The sequence below is a fragment of the Megascapheus bottae genome, chromosome 9 (assembly GCF_031878675.1).
Source record: "Megascapheus bottae isolate mThoBot1 chromosome 9, mThoBot2.hap1, whole genome shotgun sequence".
In the NCBI taxonomy this organism is placed as follows: Eukaryota; Metazoa; Chordata; class Mammalia; order Rodentia; family Geomyidae; genus Megascapheus; species Megascapheus bottae.
This window is the reverse complement of record NC_143517.1, coordinates 32,535,675-32,543,886: the sequence shown is the minus strand read 5'-3', so window position 1 is coordinate 32,543,886 and position 8,212 is coordinate 32,535,675.

The following is an 8,212-nucleotide window of genomic DNA, read 5'->3' as shown; positions in this document are numbered from 1 at the left end:
TGTATGTCACTGGGGCTTGTCATTTGTAACAGCTAAAAAATTGACCAAGTATCTAGGGACTTGTAAGAAACAAAACTGAAGGGTTGTTGACTGGGAGATCTTAAGCAGAGGTATGTGAAAATGAACTACTCAAAATGGCTACAGTGTTTGGTTTTTTAAATTTATTTTAATTAATTAATTTATTTTTTGCCAGTCCTGGGCTTGAGCTCAGGGCCTGAGCCCTGTCCTTGGACTTTCTCAAGGCTAGAGCTCTAACACTTGAGCCTCAGCACCACTTCCGGCTTTTTTTCTGTGTATGTGGTACCGAGGAATTGAACCTGGGTCTTTGTGCATGCTAGGCAAGCGCTCTACCACTAGGCCAAACTCCTGGCCCGGCTATAGTGTTTTTGTATCTCACAATTTCACAGATTCGCCCAAATAGAATATTACTGATTATCAGATAAAAAAGTAAGTTTAGAGACATCAGTGAGTTTTTCTGTCACTTTACTGCTTACTCAATAATTGCATATAGAGACTGACCATTGTGTTAAGATGTAGGCTCAAATCATACAGAAGTTTTATCATCAAATATGATCTTGCTGCAACTACTTACTAGTAATCAGTAGTAAATTTGAAGCTGAGTAACACAGGTGCATATCTGTAATTTTAGCTATTCAGAAGCCTTATGTCTGAAAATCCTTGTTTGGAAGCAAGGTGGAACAGGAAAGTCCCTTAGATGTGTATCTCCAAATAACCATGTGCATGTTCCCAGTTGAGTTTTCAAGAGATGACACTGGTTTCTTTGTTCAATTTTTTACATTGTAAACATATGTTCTTTTGTGGCATATCTCTTGTTCCGCCTACCCCTGATTTTGATATTTTGTGGGTTTGGTTGGTCATTTTGCTGTTTAAGATGGCCCCAAGCATAATCTTGAAGTGCTTTCAGTATTGTTCAGTGTAAGAAAGTGATCATGTGCCTTAAAGGCAAAAATGGGTTATTTTAAGTTCTAGTTATACTGATAGTTTGCAATAAGCTATAAAACAATCTATAAGAAAAAAAGAGGAACTTAAGATGTTTGGCTCAAATGACTGACAGAATGAAGTTGGCATGTACTTGCATTGGACAATCAGTTTTAGTGGGTGAGAAGGAATCATATTTTGCTTTTGACATTTTAAGTTTGATGTTTCTATCAGACATCTTAGTGGAGCTGTTGAATGATTATTAAGACACATGAATCTCTACAAAGTGGTACTGATCCCCAAATCAAATTCCTATGACCAGTTCCTTCCTTACTAACCCCTTCGGTTTTATCAGGAACTTTAAAAAGAGAGAAGTAGATAGAGAAAGAGGTGTGTGGGGGGGTGTTGGGGAGAAAGAAAATCCTTTCGTCTAGCAGGCCCAAACAGTGGCATCTGAAGATTTGATTATTATAGCGGGTTTGCAACTAAAGCTTTTAAGTGTTTTGATTAAGCATAACTGATAGGAAAGATGGAAATCTAAGTTTTCATCCCTAGAATGAGAAACAGGGACAACAATGTGAGCCTGCCAAGCCATAGTAAAAATAATGTGTACAAACTAGTAAATACCACTATGCCTGTGACTTTGTCTTCCAAAGGAACTGTTTGTTGTGATTTCTATGTTATATATTGTTTTGTGCACTTGATATTGCTATTTAAATGTTTCAAATTTTCTCAAGTTCAATGTCAAACGTAATCTCCTTGACACATTCCACTTCCCCCAGCCATTTCATGACTCATTTTCAATGTTCTTTATCTCAGAGAATGGCATCCCCATCCATCCACCTCTGTGAGTCAAACTCTTAGACACCATCTGTGACATCTCCCTCTCTTCCAGCTGCTATCACCTCCTCACTTTCCATAACTAATTCATCATTTTGCTCTGTGACGTCCACTTCCAGGTATCTCATAGATCTGTACATTCTGTTCAACTCCACTGCTAGGTCTTTCTGAGAAGTAGCATAAAGCAGAGGATGTGACCATAAATCTTTTAGACTGCTTGAGCTTGAATTTCTCTCCCAATGATTCATGTCTTTGTGACCTTGTTAAGTCACTCAACAACTCCAAACTTTGTTTACCACCTTTGTACACATGTATTGTCTCTAATACAAGGTATTCTTGTGGGAGCAGGATGAGAATTAGCATTTCCGGCTCATATATTCCCCCAAGTAAGCTAGTTGCTTAGATTAAGGAGCCATTTTGTGCCTGTTCTAACACATTTCTGTTTTCTTTTTGTGCATTCTGTCGACCTCCAGTTCGAAAAGAATCATCACATCTTAAAAATACTGATATAATTGCAGAACATTTTTTCTTATGTTTATAGCTATTATTGGGATAATGAGTTAAATCTTTTAATGTAACATCCGAATCTTAGTCTCATCTGGTACTTCCCTTTTTAGTAGTGAGCTCATCTTTAATAATTCCTCCTGTAGTCCACTCCCTATCACTTCCTCTGTGTCTGGCCTCTCTGCACATGTCTGTCACTCCACCATGAATCTCTCATCAGTCTCAGCATAGACATCTCATTTTTGGGTAAACATTTGTTTCTTCTTTTAGCTTGATCATCTCTTTTGATATACTTCAAAAGAATCTGATTGTATTCATATATTCCATACTTCTTAGGAGTTATGTCTGATTTCTGATTGACTTAATGGGGGCCCAAACTGAAATAGAAATTTTTTAGAGCTTAGCAGATTAAAAACATAAGTTTGCATATAGTTAATTATGTCTTTTATGTGTGCATATATTGGGATTTGAACGCAGGGCCTAATCTTTTGGTGTTTTTTTTGCTTTCTTTTTAATTTTTTGTTTTGTTTTTTTAATCCATGTTGGAACTTTATCATTTGAGCCATACTTCTATTTCTAGCTGTTAGTTAATTGAAAATAAGAGTCTCATGGATTTTTCTGCCTTGACTGGCTTTAAACTGCAATCCTCAAATCTCATCCTCCTGAGTAGCTAGGATTACAGGAGTGATTTGCCAATAATCTGCTGTTGATTTTTTAAGACAATGAGTATATATTTAAAGTAGTTGTATTTGATAAATATGAATCATCATTTTCACTGACACTTATTAAGATAATGCAATGGCAAGTACTCTCAGCTGGTAAGAGGCAGACTGTAGCCTGGAGGCAGAAACTCATTGTTAAGACCCAGAGATTTAAGTCACATGGGCACATCATCAAGATACATTGCACTCATCAATTGACATATTGAATTGAAAGGATTTTGTTCAATTAAAGCTGATAAAGTAAATTTGTCTAATGACCATAGTAAAGGAAAGATAGGAAAGCCAAAATAGTAGCCTAAACTTGAAGAGAAGTGAAAATCTTGTCAAATTCCTTTTGGTCACTTATAGGCCTGGTGTCAATTTTTCTTGTTCCACTCCTGGAACTTGAAAGCTTAGGGAATGGGCATTCTCCTTGAACTTCAGGTTTTTTTTAATGTAGAACATGTATTTTTAATTTTTTTCATATATTACCACTCTACAGCTCTCTTTCCAGCTTTTTGGTGGTTAATTGGATATAAGAGTCTCTTAGATTTTCATAGGCTGACTTTAAATTATGATGCTTAGATCTCAGCCTCCTGTGAAGCTAGGGTTACAGACATGAGGCACTCATACAAGGCATTGTCAATGTTCTTCAATGGGTAGCAAAGGAGCTGGGTGCCAGTGGTTCACACTTATAACCCTGCCTACCCAGGAGGTTGAGATCTGAGAATTAAGATTCAAAGCAAGATTTTGCAGGAAAGTCTGTGAGACTCTCTTTCCAATTAAGCACACAGCCATAAGTGATAGAGTAAAGTGATAGAGTCTAGGCCTTAAGTACAAAAGCTCAGGAATAGTGCCTAGGCCCTAAGCTCAATATCCACAACTGGCGCATGCACAGACAGACAGACAGACGCACACACACACACACATACACACACACACACACACACACGCACACATGCACACATGCAATTTGGTGATTGAAAACTTTACAGGAGTGGCTTTATCTAGGATGATGAATGACAAGGAAAAGCTCAAGTCCTTGCAAGATTATTATAGGAGGTCAAGATGAGATGAGAAGGCATTATTTGTTCTAATAACATTCTTCATTCTTCCTGGCATCTCTGTTTTCCAGAAGTATACTTTGGAGGTTAGCAAAACTAAAGGAAGCTACACAAAGAGACTTTGTTTAGTTTCTGCCAATCAATTTTCCTTTCACTATTCTTTAGCAAAAAATTGTGAGCTTGCATAGTTTATTTGAAAGAAGAAAGGGAAGGGGGAAAAACAGATGATTGGGAGAGGGTGTGGGAGGGAAATAGGGACAAAAATATGAGAAGGGGTACGAATGTATAAGAAGTAATGCACCTTCTGGGGCTGGGAGTTTGGCCTAGTGGTTAAAGTGCTTGCCTAGCATGCATGAAGACCCGGGTTCGATTCCTCGGTACCACATACATAGAAAAAAGCCAGAAGTGGTGCTGAGGCTTAAGTGGCAGAGCTCTAGCCTTGAGAAAGTCCAAGGACAGTGCTCAGGCCCTGAGCTAAAGCCCAGGACTGGCAAAAAAAAAAAAGAAGTAATGCACCTTCTATCTGGCAAATATAACTGTAAGCCCTCTATTAATTAAAATCAAAAAGGAAAGGGAAAAAAAGTAAGTATTATGTTGGAAAGATAGATCACTCATTCAGTTTTGATTTAGTATATTGTCAGACTGTTATAAATAATAAGAATAAAAGGAAACTAAAATTAATATAAACATTGCTTAGTTTATTTTTGTCTTTATTATTTGTTTCTTAGATTCACTGCATTCAGATAGTATTTTGTTAAATGGCAACTCTTGCCCAATTGCTTAAAATTTAAAAATGTTTTAGACATAATCCACATGACTTTTTATTTACAAAATATAAGGTGTGAGGAGTTCTTCCAGTTAGTTTCAAAAAAGCATCTTGCTCAGCCTTATTAATTTGCTGCAAACAATTCAGATCTCTTTTTATTCTTAATGGGGACTATACTTTTCTTTAGTTTTTTTCTAATGCCTGATGTTTTGGTGTAGTGCCCTACGGTGATGCTGTATAGTTTAGTATGCTGAGTATTATTTAAAGTTTAGAATATTTTGGAAAGAATGAACGGTAAAGTCAAGACAAAATAGGGTCTTAAAATCCTTGTAATGTTCTGTTTTAACCTTACATATAAATGAATTGAGGTCCTCAGGCACTTGGTGTGGTTTCACGAATAAGCTTATATGTGCTTCCAAACTGATGGGTCATTATACAGAAATGTATTTTGCAATGTTATCATTCAGGTGGTATATAGTGTACACTATCATTTACATGTTCATTTGTAAAATATGTGTATGATTTCTTCTCTTCACAAATGAAATATAGGTGATGAGCTTCATCAACAGACAGAAAGTGGAGGCTTTAGCCATGAGATTAGCATTTTTGTCATTGTTCTTTACATTATGAAGCCCTAAAGTTTCTGGTAGTCAGAGGACAAAGAGAAGTAAACATCATTATTGGAAAAAGGTGAATTCAAGTTCATTAAGAGAAATTTCTCCCAAATTTAAAATTATAACATACATTTTATATGGGCTTTATATTAGGGACATGAATTATTTATTGGATACTAACTTCTAAATATAGAATTATATTATATAATATGCAGAGTGATGTTTTAATATCTGGATTGGAACATCATATGAAATGTTAATTTGGAATTTGAATCAGGGGTCTTATAAGTTTTCCAGATGACCATTTATACAAAAGAATTGCATTGTTATGTTTGAATAGATTTTGAAGAAACTAATGTATATGGATATATTGTTTCTTTTTTCTTTTTCTTTTTTGTTGGTATTGGGGTTTGAACTCTGGGCCTGGGTGTTTTCCCTGAACTCTTCAGCTCAAGGCTACCACAAGACTCCTTGAGCCAATTAGAGGTAAATCTCATGGATTTTCATACCTCGGTTGGCTTTGAACAGTGATCCTCAGATCTCAGCCTCTTGAGTAGCTAGGATTACAGGTGTGAGCCTCCATGCCTTGCAGGTATATTGTTTCTCAAGGGATTTTAGTTCACACATAATCATACACATTTACAAGGGACAATATTATGTCATTATATATATATATATATCCATTATGTAAAGGTCAAATCTGGGTGTTTAACAAATATATCACTAAAGCATTTAGCATTTCTTGTGAGAACATTAAAAATATACAAGTTATTAGAATACAAAATTTCACATCATACATGCAGGTACCATAGTAGGAAAAATAGCATAACATTCCTATCGCTGATATCACACCCGTTGACTATTTCATTAGTATAGCAAGATTTTGAGATAAAGTGCACATATAAATCAATGGATCAGTAAAAAACACAGAACTTAATTCATGCACTTGCTGTCAGATTTTTGAGAATATTCCAAGAACACACATTGGGGAAACAATGCCTTATTCAATAAAAAAAATACACCCGATCTACATGCATGGACATAAAACTGGACCTCTATTCCCACCACACAGAGAAACTAACTAAATAATGATAGACTTCCAATGTAAATTTTGAAATTTTGAAACTATCTTCATGACAAAGAACCCTTATCCCAGTAATTATCAGATTATAACAGATATCATTATAAAGATGCTGGTGTGGATGTGTCCAAAAGGGAATGCTACTATAGTCCAAAGATTGAACACAGAGCTTCCCTTTGACCTAGCTATCCCATTTCTGGGCACCTAATCTGTTGACCAGCAAACCATGTTCAGTGCAGTACTGTTTTCTATAGGCAAGATATGGAATCAACCCAGATGCCTCTCAGTGGATGAATGGATGAAGAAAATGCTATATATACATATATATTATATATATATGTAATTATATGCTTCCATCAGAAAGAACGACATTGCTGCATTTGTAAGGAAATAGAAAGTCTTGGAAAAATTATACTAAGCATAGTAAGCCAGACCTAAGGGAACATAGGTTGTGTGGTTTCCCTCATCTGTAATAATGAGAATTTGCCTATAAATCTACAAGTAACCCCAATGGACAGTAAAAGACAAATAATTACACCTGGTCATGATTAATTAAACAGCAAACTAAGCATTCACACAGTCAGAATAAAGGAAGATATTCTTAGAAGAGGATCACAAGAGCTCAATAGCTATGTGTAGTAGACTATCTAAAATAATGCTCATTAAAATGAACTCCAAAAAGGGGAGGAAAAGTGGGAGAAAAACATAGGAGGGGTAACAATGTCCAATAAGAAATATATTCAGTACCTTACATATGTAACTGTAACCATTCTGTACATCACCCTGACAAGAAAATGAAACAAAAAGTAAGAGGTTTATTTTGTTACATTGTGTTCAGTTCCTTTATTTTATTTTATCCTTTCTGTTTTTTCTTTGATTTATTCCTTTCTGTCACTGTTTTTGATTTCTGTAGGCTTTGTCTTGTTTTGCTGAGAGGAAGGGGAAGAACAGAAATGGTGGGACAAAGGATGAACCAATTTAGCAATGAAACCCACTGGACATTATCCTGGAAATGATCTGTACAACTTTGGGGATAGGGAAGTTGGGAGGGGAAGAAATGGAAGAGAATGAGGAAGGGGTGACATTGTTCAGTAGGAAATATGCTCATTACTTGAATCATATAACTAACTTCTTTGTACATCATATTTACAATAAAAATTTAAAAAATTAGAAACTACTGACAAAAATGGAATATTCTATTACATTGGTATGCACAAGTGTCTTTTAAATAAGAATTAAAGTATAGGCAAGAAAAAGAAGTCAAGATCATACTAAACGGTTTTACAATGCAAAGGAAACATTTCAATAGAATGAATAGAAAAACCTACAGAATGTGAAAAGTATTTGCAAACCGCTAGACTATATTACTGGTCCATTTTGTCTAACTTGCTGTTGATTTACTGAGATACTTTGTATCTTTATGATTAAATTTAAGTGGGTTGTATATGCTCAATAAAGTATGTTTTCCTGGGCTTGCTAATGGCTCAGTATTTAATTGCTCATAATTGCTTTGATGATCATTTGTATTTCTATCATATCAGAAGTAAATAGTGTCTTTTTTTGGATTTGAGTATTCTCTTTTTATCAATATGGCTATATTTTCTCAATTTCATTTTTTTCAAAAATGCTGGTTTTTGAGCTTTTATAATTTTTAGTTTCTATTTTATTTTTATCTCATTTCAATTTTATTTTCTTATTGTTTC